Here is a 20342-nt window from a genome sequence, read left to right as displayed (position 1 = left end):
TTCTGGTCGCGACCAAATCGGGTCGCGTCCAGAGTTTTGGAACGAATTACGGTCGTGATCAGAGGTACCACTGTACTTATTGAATATTTGTAACTATTGCTTTTATTAATGGAAATATTGAGTGGTTATTCTGAATTTAATTTGTTTTGGATTTAACTTGTACAACAAAAGAGATAATATAATATAGTAGTAAATAGTTTAGAAAATGCAGTTAGTATAGCATGTTCAACACCTAGTGCAAAAACAATGTGTAAGAGTAAATTTTTTTAAAGTGACCTCATTCAATAGGCCCATTGACACTTGGTGGGAGAGGATGATAATGTTACCTTTAAGGATTAATGGTTGTTTTGTCACACACATGCAAATAGGAGGGAGCTGTATGGACCAAGTGAAGGTAATTCCACACCAGGCCAGGGGGTGGCGGGGTGCGCTAAACCTTCTTCTGTTGTCTCTGCAGACCAAAAATGGGAAAACCTGTCCGATTTAACCCTGAAGATGTCACTTCTGGTTCTGGTGCCCAGAAGCACGGAACTTTTGGTTCCGGCGCCCAGAAACATGTCACTTTCGGTTCTGGTGCTCAAAGGAACACCACTTCCGGTTACAGTGCCAGAAGCCTGTCACTTCTAGGTCCACTTTGTCACTTCTAGTTTTGTTATTTAAAGCCTCCATTTTTCCAACAACCTTCAGTCTTGTTTTGGACTCCATCAAGGACACATCTGTCTTCATTTTCAGAACCCATTGAAGCCAGGGAAATTATATGGGTGGCTGCCCCAAACCTTTTTAAGTGTGTCGAGTCTGATCTTTTCACAGTATATAATCTGGACTGTGCCAAGTACCCACCTGATATAGTTAATTAGAATTTAACAGATGACATCTACTATGTTTAATAATACAGTGATTATCACTACATTAACACTTAGAACATTACCAGTTAAGGTCAGACCAATTTAAATATTAATGGTTATTAATATTTAATATTACAGTATAGGTTTAAACATTATGTGAAATGTATTAACTAAGAGGAATGATAGTAAGCTAATTTGATGGAATATAACAAGCATTTTGGTAACAGGGACACTTAAGATCAAAATGTCTAACTTCATTAATAAAGATTTAGGTATAGTTTAAACTAACAGCTGTTGGTGATCATACAGAACAAATAATTTCTTTTATTGCTTCTTGGGCCAAAGTAATATACAACAGAAATAGTGTCTTATGCAAAGAGTGGCTGTGTGTGTGCAGTTTGTGAATTGGAAAGCCTAGATACAAACCAAAGATCCCAGCTGGTCGTAGATGTTGGTTGTAATTTGGTGGTAAGAAGTTTGGGTACAACCTTTGCAATTTAAATGTGACCACATGAGGGCCAGTGTATTACATTATGAGACTAGTGACAACATCTTCTTGGGTTGGAACCTACCATCAGCAAGGATTCTGCCTGTCTTTAGTGGAAAACAAGGTGGAAACCTAGTATACTGTAGACCAGAGCTGGCTATGAATCACCTTGACTTTGTACATGTGAGCAAGAGGTTGACAGCATGGTTGTTTGTATTAGGACTCTATCGCTGGTCATCATTTTAAACGTTACTAGAAACAGATTTCAAAGATTTTGAAATAAATAGTACACTGCCTGATTGCAGGCAAAATATAGGATTAGGTATATTTTTGAAAAAACTGATATAGCTAATATTTATTAGATAAGAAAGAAATGAAACAGTTACTCATACCCAACATAAGCCATGACATTGGTCAAGTAGTTTTTGACTATATTTAACCACCTCATTTAGAACTGAAGTTTTGGGACACATTTCTTAGAAGAGATTCATAGAAGGGAAAATGTAATTAATACCATAATAACACATATGATTATACAATTAGAAACAGACAGGGTTAAAAATATGTCAAATTTAAAACATAATTTTTGGAACCTCTTTAAAAACTAGTCATGCTGTGTTAACTAATGCTGTGTATAACCACTGTTATATTTTAACAAGATCTCCCAAAACTTACAAAGCTCTAGTGAGGACTCATTTTTGCACTGGGCTTAACTTCAGTTGCTTTTTAATAGTATTTATCTTGACTGTAGATAAATTGTTCATCCAAGTTTGCCCAAAGGGTGGTGTGGGACTTGCTATTTCCCTCTGTGTTAGCTGTTCACTCCAAACTGCCACAGCCACCCTGTTACAGAAGGAAAAGGGCAACAGAGATCCAAGCTGTAAATATAAATCCAATTCCATGCTAATGTGCAATCTTTGATATCAAACCCCATTGTTCTTCAACAATGGTCACAAATATATTTCTAGACGGTAAAAGAACTTGCAGATCTTTATGTCAAAATGGTTGAACTATATTTAATGAAACCTGTTTTCAACTTAAGACTTACAATGCATCTGGTGACTTTATTGATAATGTTAATAACGAGAAACAGTAATTGTAATATTCTTGAAACTGCATGTCTATTTAACTAGGACATCCTGACATACAGTTAGGTCCATATATATTTGGCAGAGACAACTTTTTTCTAATTTTGGCTCTGTACATTACCACAATGAATTTTAAATGAAACAGCTCAGATGCAGTTGAAGTGCAGACTTTCAGCTTTAATTCAGTGGGGTGAACAAAACGATTGCATAAAAATGTGAGGCAACTAAAGCATTTTTTTAACACAATGCCTTCATTTCAGGGGCTCAAAAGTAATTGGACAATTGACTCAAAGGCTATTTCATGGGCAGGTGTGGGCAAGTCCGTCGTTATGTCATTATCAATTAAGCACATAAAAGGCCTGGAGTTGATTTGAGGTGTGGTGCTTGCATGTGGAAGATTATACTGTGAACAGACAACATGTGGTCAAAGGAGCTCTCCATGCAGGTGAAAGAAGCCATCCTTAAGCTGCGAAAACAGAAAAAACCCATCCGAGAAATTGCTACGATATTATGAGTGGCAAAATCTACAGTTTGGTACATCCTGAGAAAGAAAGCAAGCACTGGTGAACTCAGCAATGCAAAAAGACCTGGACGTCCACGGAAGACAACAGTGGTGGATGATCGCAGAATCATTCCCATGGTGAAGAGAAACCCCTTCACAACAGCCAACCAAGTGAACAACACTCTCCAGGGGGTAGGCGTATCGATATCCAAGTCTACCATAAAGAGAAGACTGCATGAAAGTAAATACAGAGGGTGCACTGCAAGGTGCAAGCCACTCATAAGCCTCAAGAATAGAAAGGCTAGATTGGACTTTGCTAAAGAACATCTAAAAAAGCCAGCACAGTTCTGGAAAAACATTCTTTAGACAGATGAAACCAAGATCAACCTCTACCAGAATGATGGCAAGAAAAAAGTATGGAGAAGGCGTGGAACAGCTCATTATCCAAAGCATACCACATCATCTGTAAAACATGGTGGAGGCAGTGTGATGGCTTGGGCGTGCATGGCTGCCAGTGGCACTGGGACACTAGTGTTTATTGATGATGTGACACGGGACAGAAGCAGCCGAATGAATTCTGAGGTGTTCAGAGACATACTGTCTGCTCAAATCCAGCTAAATGCAGTCAAATTGATTGGGCGACGTTTCATGATACAGATGGACAATGACCCAAAACATACAGCCAAAGCAACCCAGGAGTTTATTAAAGCAAAGAAGTGGAAAATTCTTGAATGGCCAAGTCAGTCACCTGATCTTAACCCAATTGAGCATGCACTTCACTTGTTGAAGACTAAACTTCTGACAGAAAGGCCCACAAACAAACAGCAACTGAAAGCCGCTGCAGTAAAGGCCTGGCAGAGCATTAAAAAGGAGGAAACCTAGCATCTGGTGATGTCCATAGGTTCAAGGCTTCAGGCTGTCATTGCCAGCAAAGGGTTTTCAACCAAGTATTAGAAATGAACATTTTATTTCCAGTTATTTAATTTGTCCAATTACTTTTGAGCCCCTGAAATGAAGGGATTGTGTTAAAAAAATGCTTTAGTTGCCTCACATTTTTATGCAATCGTTTTGTTCACCCCACTGAATTAAAGCTGAAAGTCTGCACTTCAACTGCATCTGAGTTGTTTCATTTAAAATTCATTGTGGTAATGTACAGAACCAAAATTAGAAAAAACTTGTCTCTGTCCAAATATTTATGGACCTAACTGTATACTGTATATTAACTTAATATTTTGTTCTCTGATAACAGTTTACACTTAAGGGATCTTATTTCCTTTAACCAGGTATTTATCAGTGACTTTTAATATGTTTAACAAATTTGGACTTTACATAATATTTAATAAAAAAGATGTATCCTAGTGTATACCATTTATTTGTATGTTGATTGGTACAAATTAAAAAATATTCAAGTGTTAAATGATAAAAGGAACTGTTTTCTTAAGATTAACCAGTCATGCTCTCGAGAACTGTACTGTACTGTTCACATGGCATGGCTTGATTGGCCAGGTGTAAATAAAGGAAGTCCATTTTGGAGTTCATATATAATGATGGCTCAAGACTTTTCTTTAGGTACTAACAATTTTCCACAACACATTACATGATGTTAGTTCCGCAAGTTACCTGATAACAACGGAGCTCAGTTGCTTAGCGCAGTATGACCACCACCATGAAAAAAAAATATTCAAAAAGACAGCTTGAAAATAAATAAAAAATAAATAACCATACATTCAAAATACACATTAAATTACAAATATGTTGCAAAATTAAATTGTGCAAACTTCAAAATTTGAGAACTGCAACATATAGCTGGTTGGTTAAAATGTGTTTACAATAATGCCAACTTAAAAAAGGAGTTCTCCTATCAAGCATTAAGGATGAGTCCAGAAACCTAATAAACAGTAATGTCACCATGAAACAGGGGTGACACAGAGCAGTCGAGTAACAATTTCCAGCTGATATCCCAGGACTCCAGTTTGCTTCCTGGCCTCTTCAGTGTTTTCTTGTTTTCTGGGGATCATGTTGGTTTCATTAAACAGTTTAGAGACTCTTAAATAGGCATATTGTGCCTTCTGCAAACTGCTGCTGGGATTTACTTTGGCATTGACTAGGAAGAAATAGGAGACAAATAATTTATGAATGGATGAAACTGGAACTAATCAGAAATACTTTAATATCAGAAGAACATACCTAATTCTATCCAAAGATATTTCTATAGTAAGTAACATATTTTTATTTGGGAATAAATATGTAATGGTGAAAACATATAAATAAAAAATGACAGCTTATGCATTTGAATAAAAGTTTGAAAATAAAAGTTCATCTTTGAAAAAAAGGGGATTAAGGTGATCCTGCAAGTCCTCATCAAATATTGTATTTGTTATACCTTTTGAGAAACAGCATCTGCTTCTTGTGAGTAGCAGTCTCACATTACACACAGTTGAATTGAACTACAGCTACATAGTCATCCCAAGAGACTTACACTTGTAGAGATTCATAAAAAAGAGCACACATATAATGCCACAAATGTCACAATATTCAGATAAAATCAGTCCTCCCTGTCACTCAACAAAAAGTCATTCATGTGCTTTCATATTTGCCAAGGAGGTAGTAAGGGGGGCACCTTTAGGTTATCAAGCAGCTTGTGAAAACTTGTCATATTGTAAATTTAATGGAACATGTCCAAGAAAAGGACAAGTACATGCAAACTGGATTCCCCAGGCAGCACATGGACATTGAGGGCAAACATACTATGAATTCATAACAATATTTGTCTTACTGCTATAGTTTCTACAGCTTACTCTCTAAGGTCAGTGAACAGCATATCCTTCTGCAACTTTTACAACCTTTTAATAGTTCATCCATGCAGTCCCATTTTATCTTTTCCTTAGACATGGGCCACTGGATACCTGTGGGTTATTTTCCAGTTTATTGAAAAAATAAAAATACAATTCTTTTGTGGTTATCTGAATGCCTCTTCATCAATTACTTTCTGTGACCTATTTAACTGTATACGAAATCAATAATTTGATTAAATATAAATTCTGTTCCATTCTGCTGTTCAGATAAATCATTAAAGTGACAATGCTTCTTTCAGTTAAAATATTGTTTTGGGGAAAAGATGTAATTATACAGGCTGTTGTTTAGGAGAGTAGATATATGTTAATATGCAGCCCAAACTTATATTCTCCTTACTCAACAACACCTATATTTAGTTAAGGACACCAATATAGCTGAATTACTGTACACTGGTCATAAAAAAAAACTTAATAGTCTCTCAGTTTGACTGAAACTTTGTCCTAGTGAGAAATGGAAACAGCCTGAACAAGAAAGACCAGACTTCCCTATCCCAGGAAACAGCTTTCAGCATTTGGATAAGGAGCAAGTGTTAAAAAAGCTAGACGATCAAAGTTTAAAGAAGACCCACTCAATACCGCTATCACTTTGTTCCACAGTGACAATCCAGCTCAGCAGATAAAGCACTGTTTATTTTAAACCAGCTAGATGGTTGTTATGCTTTTTAGGTACCGCTTAAGAACCGAGGTGCTTAAAAAGGGAGTGGCCATCCTCCAGAACTCCATATCACGTGAGCCTTTGGGACACCCAACAGAGCATGTGCAGGAGAGCTGCATGCTTTCTGGCTTGTGGCCACCGGCCAAATGAGCTGTGACTTTGACATATGGGAGTTGGAAAGGTTGCTCTAGCCCATAAGTAATTTATTAAAGATGGTTGGGCGAAAGAAAGAGATGATTGGCAAGTTGGAGAGGTATTACCCGAGCAGACTTGGCTAGGGACTCTCCACCCCATTAAATTCTGCATTAAAGGTGTCACTGGTACAGTGCAGCAACAAGGAATCCAATGCGAACTGACCACAGAATGGACTGAGGGATGTTGAGTAAAAGGAATTCCAACAATGGACAAGGTTTTTTTGGTGACCAATGGCTGCTCCCCAAGGTTACAGCAGCTCCCCAGATTCAAACAGGGCATCATGGGAACTAGAGCTCTTTGGGTCAGCCTTGCTGGGTTCCATGGGTGACACCAGAGGATGCTGCAAGGACTAGCGTGCCCTGCTTCATGGGGCTCAAGCCTTACCTGGAAGTGCTCCTAGGCCTTGGGAACACTGGAAACACTTCTAGGGATAATATAAAAGGAGCTGCCTGCCACAACCTCAGAGATTCAGAGTTTGGGAATGAAGGAGACAAAGTTTGCCAGGAGGAGTGGAGGAGGCAGTGACCAATGATGAAGAGAGAGAAAGAGAGAAGAAAATGGAAGACAAGTATTACTGTGCACTATTGCGCTTCTGTACTGTGCATTTGGTACTGTGGGAAATGCTTACAAAAAGTGTTTCACACTAATAAATCCTTTTGTTTATTTTATATTTCTGTTTGAGCCTTTATGTCAGGTGTTTGGGAGCTGGAGCGCCCCTAGTTGGCCACATATTTATATATGCAGTGATCCCTCGCTATATCACGCTTCGACTTTTGCGGCTTCACTCCATGTAAGCATATCTAAATATATATCATGGATTTTTTGCTGGTTCACGGATTTCTGCGGACATTGGGTCTTTTAATTTATGGTACATGCTTCCTCAGTTGGTTTGCCCAGTTGATTTCATACAAGGGACGCTATTGGCAGATGGCTCAGAAGCTACCCAACCAGAGCACGTATTACGTATTAAATAAAACTTCTCAATGATATACGATATGCTTCCCACGCGGTGCTTCGCATACTTGAAAGACCGAACAGCATGTATTGATTTTTGATTGTTTTCTTTTCTCTGTCTCTCTCACTCTCTCTGATATTCTCTGCTCCTAACGGAGGGGGTGTGAGCAGAGGGGCTGTTCGCACACTGGCATAGAGGATACGGACGCTCCTCTAAAAAATGCTGAAAGACTAACTTCACATTGCTCCCTTCCTTGCAGCTGCTTTGTCCGGCGGTGCTTCGCATACTTAAAAGCCCGAACAGCCCTATTGATTTTTGATTGTTTGCTTTTCTCTCTCTCTCTCTGACATTCTCTGCTCCTGACGCGCACTCCTTTGAAAAGGAAGATATGTTTGCATTCTTTTAATTGGGAGGAAGGCTGAAATTTGGCAGGCTCATTCCTTACAGCTTACTTACAAAAGTTAGGCAGGTTTCATTTCGAAATTCAAAGGTCATAAGTGGAACCTCTTTTTTGTCCATGTACTGTAATGGACTGCAGCTCACTGGCTGTGGGAGGCGGAGTTGCGTATCGCGTCATCACGCCTCCCACGTAATCACGTGAACTGATTGTGAACGCAGTATGTAGAAAACAAGGAAGAGCCCCAAAGAGCGCTGAAGAAAACATTCATTACACAATTGAGAAGGCAGCGAAACAATAAGAAGCGAGTGAGTGACACATACAAGCATATTCATAAGTGCAGCTACTGCGGAAACAAAGCACGGTGTAAACCGTAACTTTAAATTAAGTTTATAGAAACGCTCCCGCTGCCGTTTGCAATACCATATTCGCGACATACAAGTTTAATGAGAAGACACGAGGTATAAACGAGACTTTGGATCACTTTGTAACGGAGTTAAAATTGCTGTAGCGAGAAACTTTTAATTGCCGGGTCTTAGCTAACATTAAATAAAGCCGTGGACATCGCAACATCACACAAGACAGCGGCTCACGTGAACTGACTGAACGCAGCACATGTGATCACTCATTACACAATTGAGAAGGCAGCGAAACAATAAGAAGCGAGCGAGTGACGCATACAAGCATATTCATAAGTGCAGCTACGGCGGAAACAAAGCACGGTGTAAACCGTAAGTTTAAATTAAGTTTGGCAAGATTGCTTTTCTCCTGTACAACTATACGTTGCATTCTCAACAGTAAGCTTGCACGACTTGGTCATATTACAACCGGAGTGCTGAACTGACAACGTGGTATACAAAGAGAACTATAACAATCGTAATAAAAAGAAGGGATTGTGTTTAAAAAATGCTTTAGTTGCCTCACATTTTTATGCAATCATTTTGTTCACCCCACTGAATTACAGCTGAAAGTCTGCACTTCAACTGCATCTGAGTTGTTTCATTTAAAATTCATTGTGGTAATGTACAGAACCAAAATTAGAAAAAAGTTGTCTCTGTCCAAATATTTATGGACCTAACTGTATATTACCAAATCAAACATATATGCTCTAAACTGTTTGGTTGAGAAAAGCCATAGTCGAAATCATAATTTCACACTGACACGTAGTATTTTTAAAGTGGATGTATCCTAGGCCAATAGTAGGCCTGCTACAGTATGTTTACAAGACAAAAACACGATAGCAGTTTTCTCAAGTAGCTGAACAGACCAGACAAGATAATGATATTTGCTGCCTAGTTAGTATTGGCGAAGTGGATAGACAAGGAAGAAATAATACAACAACATGGTGGTTAGCCCAATCGATATACACAAGACAGCCTCTGTCATCTCTGATATATGACATAACACTAATAAGACATAAACCATATCATAGGTCAAGGTAGCCACAGCTAAGTGTGACACCATCAGCTTAACAGCGTCACTCAGTGCAATATAGCTTGCTTAACAGAAACAAGACAGCCCTCTACCTTAAAAATGGCTGACGAAACAAGATCATGGACCACCGTATGACATGGGCAACCATAAATGGAATAGCACAAGCTCTGCTCAGTGTGTCAAACTCATACAAATAGGCAAAGTACAACATTACAAGACAACCACTGCTCAGCTGAACAAGTAAAGGATGTCTGTCACACACCATAATATCCCTGGCTTAATAGAATCAAGGTGGCAGGTGCTCACAGCAAAAGAGCTAGCTTAACAAGAATAAGACGTACACCAGGTAGTATGGCACACTGGCGTAACAGTAACAGGATACTTTTTGCTCAATATGATACAGCCAGATAAATATAAAGAAGATATCTGCTACTCGGCTTGACCTTTTAAAAAGGAACAGGATGGTGACACTAAGCATGACACAGCTAGTTATGGATGTGGTAATACGTATTTCAAAAGATTCTGGCTTAACCCCTGTTGTATGCAGGTTGTGACATTCTCTGGCAGGTGTGAACAGTAGGGGATGTTCCAGCTCCCCAAACTCCTAACACAAACAGACACAGGGCACAAGTCAAAGGCACAAAGAGCCTTTATTGTGAGAAAATCTTCTTAAAACAAGCATTTCCCACCACTGCCACAAGTACAACAACAAACACAAGTACAATTCTTTCTTTTCTCTTTGTCTCTTGGTCACTGCCTCTTCTGCTCTTCTCAGCAAGCTTTGTCCACCTTCCACCCAACTCTGGCTCCCTGAAGTGAGGCAGACAGCTCCCTTTATTAAACGCCCTGGAACTGCTTCCAATCATCCGCCCACATGTTCTGTCAGCAGTTCCGGGTGAGTTGGAAAAACCATATGATGCATGGCTCTTCAGTTCTCACTGTACCCGCGGCACCCAACAGGGCTGAGTTTAAAAACTCCAAGTCCCATGAAGCCCTGTGGGAATCCAGGTCACCACTGCAACCCAGGGGGTCTGACATCTAACGTTCTGGGGAAGGCAGTGCCCTAAAGAAGCTGCCTTCCCCATCCTTTCATCTTCTGGGCATCCTGGCAGGGTAAGAACACCGGCTGGCTGTCACACAAGCTATACTGACCCCTAATTTATAATGGAAATATATGAACTCAGACAGTGAGACATGCTTACTGCTGATGACTAAAAAGATAACAAATACATAAAGGCTATTTTTATGTCTACCCAATCATGTTTTTTAATCAGTGATTGCTCAATCGGACAGGTTCCATACACATTGTCCTCATCTTTCACATTCAGACCCAGTATGCTGGATCTGTAAGGTAGCAATGCTACCATGCCTCCTTTATTATAAATATACAACCTTCTCATCAAGCAGATCACCACAGTGGAACACAGATTAGCACAAAATGACCCGGTAAGTGGAAAAGTGAATGAATACAGATTGCATCCGCAAGTGTATTCTGCAGATTCAGAACCACCGTACATCTGTTCCAGGGATAAAATATGCTACTTTTTTGTACGGCTCTACAAAACCAGCCGCATCTTGAATGAAAGGTTCACAAGATATTCTTTAGTAACTCAAAAAGGTGTACATTTTTATCTAATTTCATATCTTGCTGGCAGGTCACTCAGTCCAGCTGTATACATTGAATTCATATGCAACTGAGTCACTTGACAGTTTTTATTTCTGTTAGCTATGGTCTATTGTCTATTTTTCTTTGGGGGGGGGGCATATAAAATAGATGTACCAGTTCGTCCATACATTTTGCTGAACTGATGCAATCAGAATACAGTAAGTAGTTTTTGTTAGGAGATATTTACGTAACTTAACATAGCATTAAATAACCACAAACTGATGGATATCTTTCAAGCAGAATAATAGACAGCCAGCATGATTTAAACTTGCCACTTTTCCTTATTACATCACCAAGGTTATCTCAAGTAGAGTATCTACAATTCTCTGTTTACCAGATTATAATTAATAGGCATAGTGTAGTATTATATTCTGTTACATTGTCAAGAATTTTCAACTTTATCTAAAGCTTGCCCAGGAAACTGCCGATAAATTATCTCATGCAACATTATTCTTAGCCACAAGGCTTAGACATTGCTCATTAATCATATAACTTGTCTCCTGTGTTAAAAAATACAAATGTTATGCTAATCTTCTATTTAAGAGATACAATTGTCCTTAAAAAAGTAGTTCATAAAAATAAAGATTTTAATGAGAAGACCATGGGTCATATTTAGTAAAGGTTTGTGAAGTTGCAAAAGTAATAAATAAAAAGGTAAAAAAATGGTGTCCCCTACTTATTGAAGCACGAATAATAAGAAGAGAGCACTGCGTCACTGTTGTTGGCAAGTCACCTTCAAAATACAGTGTGCTTATTTTAGGTAGTTGGGATGATGAGCTGCAAAAACTAAGTGGAAAGTTAAACGCAAACAAGTCCAGAGACAATGTAAAAAAAATAACTTGTACAAAATAAATAGACTGTGAAACAGTTATTCATAGTGAAAATAAAGTGTACTTATAATTTTTTTCAGTTTCTATTTAACACTTAATGCTAATAATCAATATTAAACTAATAACAAATCTTGCCTTTTTTGTTTTTCCTCTGTGCTATATAAGCTATAAATACATTGTTATTTAAAAAGCATATGTTCAGATGGTTGTTCATAGTCTTGTTTTTGCGTGATATTTTTGATTGATTTTCCTGTGTTTGACTGTGACTGACTGTAAACACCTCCTACCTATATGTTTTGAATGGAACCCCTTAATCAGTGGGCAGGACGTTGCCATGGGGCAGGGTCCTCTATATTTAAATCAAATCACCTTAGTTTGAGACATCATCGAGGTAGCATGAACAAGAAGTGAAATAATTCAGAATGGCAATAGTACCAGCATCTTTGAGACAGTACACTAGCTGTGAGTTCCAAAAGGGGAGAAAACCTATTGTTCTGTGTGTGACAACCTACTGGACATTATTTAAAAAAGGATCAAGCACTGAAGTTTACATTTTCTTTGTTTAGACACTGGAAAAGGGGTCCACAGCGAAACACCAGGAGATCCATATTAAAACAATGAAGTTGAAGGCAAAGCTGTTAATATGATTTAAATTTCTCTTTAACATTTTTCTTTTACTTTCCCTGTGGAGTTGTGTAGACATTTATATGGAGAGGTTGAGAATTTGTTTTTGCTGCTGTTGCTAGGATTAGGGCATGAGAAACATGTTTGTGCTTTGATTAAGTGTGATGAGTGGTGTTGCATTGGATATAGACTCAATTTAGAAAGTGTATGAAGTTAAACAATATGAAGTTTACTATTATAGCTTATCATTTAACAAGAAACATGCAGTATTATTGTTTTTTTTTTATTGGAGCAGTTTATGTTCTCAAATGTAAAAAGTTTTTGACTGTTTTGCTTTTTTAAATTTCATTGCGTTTAAAATGTTTCAGTTTCAACCTGGATATACAATGTTCCAAAGGAGGCAAATATAGGACTGGGAATGAATGGAAATTACAAGATGTGGACAAACAATAACAGAAGACAACACAGGAAGATCAAGAGGAACGAGTAGTAATGGCCTAAACATAGTCCTAAGAACAATAAGAAAAGCCATGGAAGCTATTCACTAACTACAGTAATAATTTGTTTTTGATACTCTTCCCAAAAGCCTGGATATTTGACCCTGACAAAGGGTTGGCTTTAATACCCGTGCACTTGTTGACATCATAGGGTCATGATTTCCTGTAGGCACCTTGGCAACCCAGCAGTGCATCCCGACAACAAAAAGTAAAAATGGTGGTGTACATACTAAAACAAATTTGGTGTTGCAGTACAATGATAAATAATTACTGACAATTGTGAATATGATACATAACATATTAACTAAACAAAAGAAAAATAACAAACTTCATAACACAAAGAATATGTAAAAAATTAAATCACCATCCATCCATTTTCCAACCCGCTGAATCCCAACACAGGGTCACGGGAGTCTGCTGGAGCCAATCCCAGTCAACACAGGGCACAAGGCAGGAACCAATCCCGGGCAGGGTGCCAACCCACCGCAGGACACACACAAACAAACCCATTAAATCACCTATGAGAAAAAAATATTGAATATTGAGAGACCAGATTCATGATACTGGGTTACTTTTCATTCTCAAGTGTCAGTATTTTTTTACAGAGGGAGTGCTGGAAAGAGTTTAAATGGTATGTAATGCTATGTAATTTAAAGTGTTCTTTGTTCTTTTATATGTATTTGATGTTTGTGGCATTAAATTTTGAATTTTGCAAGCCTTAATGATTTTTTGCTGAGGGCAGTAGCAACTCCTTTAAATAAGTAATTATTGACAATTATGAATGTGATACATAACATATTAACTAAACAAAAGAAACATAACAAACTTCATAACACAAAGAATATGTAAAAAATCAAATCACCTATGAGAAATAAAAATTGAATATTGACAGACCAGATTCATGACACTGGGTTACTTTTCATTCTCAAGTGTCAGTATTTTTTTACAGAGGGAGTGCTGGAAAGAGTTTTAATGGTATGTAATTTAAATTGTCCTTTGTTCTTTTATATGTATTTGATGTTTGTGGCATTAAATTTTGAATTTTGCAAGCCTTAATGATTTTTTGCTGAGGGCAGTAGCAACTTATTTAATATAAATGAAAAAACAAAAGAAAATCACTTTTGAGAATATTTTTGTTGCATTACTTCATTTTTTTGTCTTTTAGTTTTAGTCTTAGGGACCTGAACTCTGAATTAATTTGGAGACCTGTAAGCTGCTGATCTCTCCATTGTCCTTTTCTCCTGTTAAGCTGCAGGAAATAGCCATGCAACGAGAAGAAGGTTAAATGCATCATTGACATCTAATTGGAGTAGTCTGCAGGCAGTGTGATATAGTGGTTAGGTGGGGACTTTAAACCCTTAGCTTGTGGATTCAAATCCTGCTTCTGACACTGACCATGAGCAAGTCACTTGACCTGCCTGTGCTTCAATTGGAAAACCAAAAGAAATATATCATAAATCTTGCATGTCGCTGTGGATAAAGGCATCAGCCAAATAAATAAATGTAAGTATAAATTCTCTCACTGAAGAAATGAGGGATTGGATTTCATACTAGCAGCCAAATATGATATATCCTGATTTCAAAGCTAAAGTATTGTGTTTAACACACAATTCATATAAACCCTTAGTTCTTTAAATGATGTTACAGTTAATCTTTTAAAAAACCTGAGAATATAAATCAAATTTCTCTGCATACAACATTTGACTGATGTGCATTTTTAAAAATTCACAGAAGATGACCTACACAATTGATCTTGAATCTCTCTGGCAATTACATAAACCTTTTGAACAGTAAGGATTATAATTAATCTTACAACTGAGTGAAAAAAACAAAATGTCATGGCTCTGTACTCTTATAAACACTAAACTGATTGGCAACCTAGAAGCAGCTGCCTATTTATAAAATATTATCTCAACATAGAGTACATGTTCCGGCATGGTTTGCTTCATAAACATGGAACTCATTAACAGTTTTAGATTCCCTATTAGTGTTCTCTTTTTCTGTAACGTGTGTTGTGTTCAATTGTTATAAAACTGCTTTATAAATATATTAGATCGGTTCCTATTTTTGATAAACAGGTTTTAGATGTATAACAGTGGTGTCTTTGTGTAATATACTACAAAAAGGAATCTTTGCTAATAGGAATAAAGGAGGTACATACAAGAAATATAAATTACCATTTATTATCATTTCAGATTATAATTACATAAGATTTTGAAATTTGTGATAATTGTTTAGCAAAGAAAGAAATCAGCAGCTGTGACAAAATGGTTTTAAACTTAAAGATGAAATAGCAACACATTATGGAAAGCCTTTCTATTTGAGTGATTCAGGGTATTAGATCTGAGAAACCACATCAATATGAATGAGCACAAGCAACTATTTCAATGGTTTGACTTGTGAGAAGAAAAGGAGGTAAAAAATAGCTCCAGGGAATGATAACATTCAAAGATAGAAGCATCCAGTAGAGACCAATAGTTTTCTTTTACTGCAAAAAAGAGCTACAAAACAGGGAGCTCACAATATTTTTATATCCTCTTCATCTTATTGTAAGAAAAGACTGGGTTAGGGTATGTCAGAGCAAAGACTGATTTTAAAAATGCAATTGAAGTAGAAGAAACCTTCATTCTTGTCAGATAATATTTCAGTATACTGAAAGACATAGAAAGAACAGAATAAATTGTGTTAAAACTACAAATAGCATTTAACAAATGAGAAATCTCTGAAACAATAGGTTGGCTTGCTTTTGTGTGACTTGATATGTTTGAAGATGACAACTTTAGCATATGAGATATTGCTTTTTTAGTTGCTATGATTCCTGTCTGAGAAAAGGCCAAATGTACCTAAATTTCAATGATTTTCCCATTTACTTCAAAACAAGTACAATGGTCAGAATCTATCCCAGTAATATTGGGTGAGAGGCAGGAAGTCACCTACAGTGCTCTCTATAATGTTTAAGACAAAGACACATTTTTCCTTGATTTACTCCTCTGCACCACAGCTTAAATTACAAATCAAGCAATACAGACATGATTAAAGTGCACATTGAAGGTATTTGCATACATGTAGAAATTTTAACACTTTTTCTACATGGGCCCCCTATTTCAGTAAGGGCAACATAATGTTTGGGATATAACATTGGCAGGTATATTAAAGCAGTCATATTTACTACTTTGTCACATATTCAATGACTGCTTGAAGTATGTGATTCATAGCTCTGGTGATGCTCTGCTAATACTCTAATGCAGCCATCTTCAGCTCTTCAGATCTTGTCCCCTTAAGTTTTCTCTTCAGCATATGAAAGACATACTCAATTGGATTTAAATCAGGTGATGGGCTTGGCCATTCAAGAATTTTCCATTAGCTGCCTTAGCAGTATGTTTGGTATCATTATGTTATTGTAGGATTAAGCGCCGTCCAATGAATTTGGAGTTTTTTTCTGGAACTTAAGCAGATTAGATGTTTCTATATACCACAGAATTCATTGTGCCACTGCTGTCAGCAGTTACATCATCAGTGAAGAAAAGTGTGCCAGTACCTGTGGCAGCCATACATGCCCAGGCCAGAACACCCCCTCCACCATGTTTAACAGATGAGGTGGTTTGCTTTGGATCTTGGGCGGCTTGTTTTCGTCTCCACACTTTGCTCCTGCCATCACTCTGATGCAGGTTAATCTTTGTCTTGTCTGTCTAGAAGGCCTTTTTCCAGAATTCTACAGTATAGGCTCTTTTAAGTACTTTTTCACAAACTGTAATCTGGCCTTTGTGTTTTTGTGGCTAACTCGTGGTTTGTATCTTGCAGTGTGGACTCTCTGTTTCTGTTAATGAAGTCTTCTGCTGATAGTTGTCTCTAACACACACACACATCTGCCTCCTGAAGAATGGCTCTGATCTGTCAGACTGGAATTTGGGGCTGTTTCTTTACCATAGTGAGGATTATTCTGTCATCAACAGTGGGGGATTTCCTTGGCTAACCAGTCCCTTTATAATTACTGAGCTCAAAAGTGCATTATTTCTTTTTAATGATATTCCACACAGCTAATTTGGGTAATTGTAAGGTTTAACTGATGTCTCTGATGGTTTTTTCTTGTCTTCCAGCATTTTAATGGCTTCTTGGACTTTCATTAGCACAGCTCTTGTCCTCATGTTAAACAATGACAACTACAGACTCCAGCGGTAGTCTGTAGGTAGGAGCAAGCCGAGGTATCTCATTCCTGCACTAATGAAGCAATGAAACACACCTGAGTAATCCCAAACACTTCTGACGCCAATTGTCCCAAACATTATGGTGCCCTGAAATGTCGGGACCATGTACTAAAATGTCACTTCTACGTGGTGTGTATGCAAATACCCTTAAATTAAAATCTTCAATGTGCACTTTAATCACATTGGAATTGTTTGATTTATAATGTTAAATTGTGAAGCAGAGGGTTAAATCAAGGAAAAATGTGTCTTTGTCCCAAACATTATGGAGGGTACTGTACATTGTGGACCACCAGGGGGCATACCGCTCCCCAAATCCTAACACAGACAGGCTAAGACACCAGTCTTGCCAAATTGCACACCTTTTATTCAAGTGGGGAGGCATTCTTCTTTTGCCCTCCACTACACAACAGAGTACAAAGCACCAAATAACACACAGTCTTTTCTTCCTCTTTCTTTCTCTCAGTCTCCTCCCCTCCTCCCACAAGATTTGTCCTCCACTTCCCAACTCTGGCTCGTTGCTGTTAGGCTGGCAAGTCCTCTTATAGTGTCCAACCCAGAAGTGCTTCTGTTCTTCCGTCCACGTGGTCTGTAAGCACTTCTGGGTTAGGTGGAAACCCCATGCCATATGGCTCCTCCATTTTTACAGCACCCTCTGGTTGCACCCACGGTACCCAACAGGGCTGAGATAAAGAACTCCAAGTCCCACAGTGCCATGTGGGAATCCAGGGCACCGCTGCAATCTGGGGGAGCTGCCATCTAGTTTTCTGTGGGGGAGGCACTGCCCCAAAGAGGTTTCCTTCCCTCATTCTTCCATTTCTTAGATGTCCTGGCTGAGTTGGGCTGCCAGCCATCTTACAACTTATACCATTTTGAGATGTGGAGGGAAGTTTTGAAAACTTGGTGAGAATGTGTAAACTCCGTACTTAAACTGACAACACTGAGACTGTATCTTGGACCTCTTGGACAACAATGCGAAACGCTGTTCTGCAATATACCACCCATTCATGGTTCCCCCATGACCACCCCCATTCATATATCAATGCCTTACAATATAGTTTCACATAATGCAAAGCATTACAGTTTTCTGCACTTATTAGGTAACAAAGGGTTCACTTATTAGAAACACTAAATATAAGCCTCTAAATAGATTATGAACCTGACCTGGTAGGGGGCTTATGTGCCTCAATGATCCTTAGAGCTTTGTTGTCTGGGGAATGTGTTTTCATATTAAGGTCACCCACTGCAAATTAGTTTAAGGTAAGAGACCAAACAAATAACAATCCATAATTCAGCCTAATTAAAATGAAGAGAACCTTTCATTAAAAATGGATACTAGGAGTCTGATGGATAATATAGCTGAATACAACATGATAGACAAATCTTATTTCTCTAAACTCACAAATTTAAATTCATATAATCCAAGAGTATTATTTTCTACTATCGATTGCCTGTTCAACCCAGCTTCTGCAATAAATATAACTTTAGAAATGTCAAAAGCCAATTGTGATGCTTTAGTAGTATTTTTTAAAGAAAAGTAAAAAATATAACAATTAATATAATTCAAACCGAAGAAATAAACCTTGTGGAACCCTTATTATTACAACCAGTTAATCACCTTCGCTTTAATAAATTAATTTGAATTGCAGAAAATAATTACTCAACTTAAGTTGTCCACCTGTGTGCTTGATCCAATTTCAACAAGATTCTTTAAAGAAATGTCAGAGGTAGTAATTGATAGCGTGCTGGATATTGTTAACTGCTCCTTAGATACTAGTATTATTCTAGTTTTTTTAAAGACTGTGATAATTAAACCTTTGCCAAAAAAAAACAACTTAAACTGAGCTGATATGAACAATTTCAGACATCCAATTGCCCTTTTAGAGCAAAATTAAAGACAGAAGAACTTAAAGCAATACACTGTCCTTGATAACTTTCAGTCAGGCTTTTATTCCAATCACAGTACTGAAACTGCTTTAATCCAAATAGTTAATGATCTATGTATGCAATAATGCAGATAAAAACGACATTTCTAATCTTGTCCGCTTAGATCTGAGTGCAGATTTTGAGACCAAAACATCTTAAAGAGTAGGTCGACCATTTTGACAATATACTGCATTGGTTTAAAGTGTATATACTGTATCAGGTAGTAAATACTTTCTAAGTTATGGAAACTGTACATCAATGATTCATGATATTGAATATGGTGTATTACAATGTCCATTCTTGGCCCACTGTTGTTTTTACTTTACATGCTCCCCTTAGGTTATATTACAGTATTTCAAAACTTTTAATGAGTTATCACAGCTATGCTGATGTTACACAAATTTATTTGTCAATAGTATCAAACCTCACAGATGTTCTTAGCCATCCAGTCTCCTGCTAGCATTACTAAATGGTTGAGATTCAACTTCTTTAAATTAATGAGGAAAAACCTGAAATATTAATTTTCAGCAGAAAAAAGAAAAGAGAGGACTTAAGAAATAAACCTGAACACTTGGGGTTTAACATCAAGTCAGAAGTAACAAACCTAGGCATTTAAACCAATTTAGAATTAAATTTCATATTAAATTGCATACCAATTTTACACGGACTGCTTTCTTACATTTAAGAATTATTGCAGTTTGACCTCTACTGACATATCGGAATGCTAAAAAATTCATTTGTGTTTTACTTTTTAGCTAAGTAGATTATTGTAATGTACTTCTGCCAGATTACCTAAGAAAAAACATAAATCAGCTTCAGTTAGTTCAAAATGCAGCAGCTTTATTACACTGGCTAATTATATTTTTTAGGATCTATATTTTGGAGTGTCTCCCTCTCTTTGTTCCAGCTCACAATATGAGATCCTCCAATACTGGTCTGCTCAATATACCAAGGACGAGGCATAAAAGAACCTGTGAGGCAGCTTTCAGTGCTTAAGCCCCTAGATTGTGGAATGAACTGCTGACAGACATACATCAGACTGTCTCTGTAAAAATCTTTAAAAACTTCTAAAGAACCATTTTTTAAAATTTGGTCTGTGCTTAGTCTACCATATATGCATGCTTTTGTCAATTAAAATTGGCAGTTCAATATTCTTTTTTAGTATAATTTAATCAGCGACCATT

The sequence above is a fragment of the Erpetoichthys calabaricus genome, chromosome 6 (assembly GCF_900747795.2).
Source record: "Erpetoichthys calabaricus chromosome 6, fErpCal1.3, whole genome shotgun sequence".
Lineage (NCBI taxonomy): Eukaryota > Metazoa > Chordata > Cladistia > Polypteriformes > Polypteridae > Erpetoichthys > Erpetoichthys calabaricus.
Note: the sequence above shows the minus strand (reverse complement) of the source record.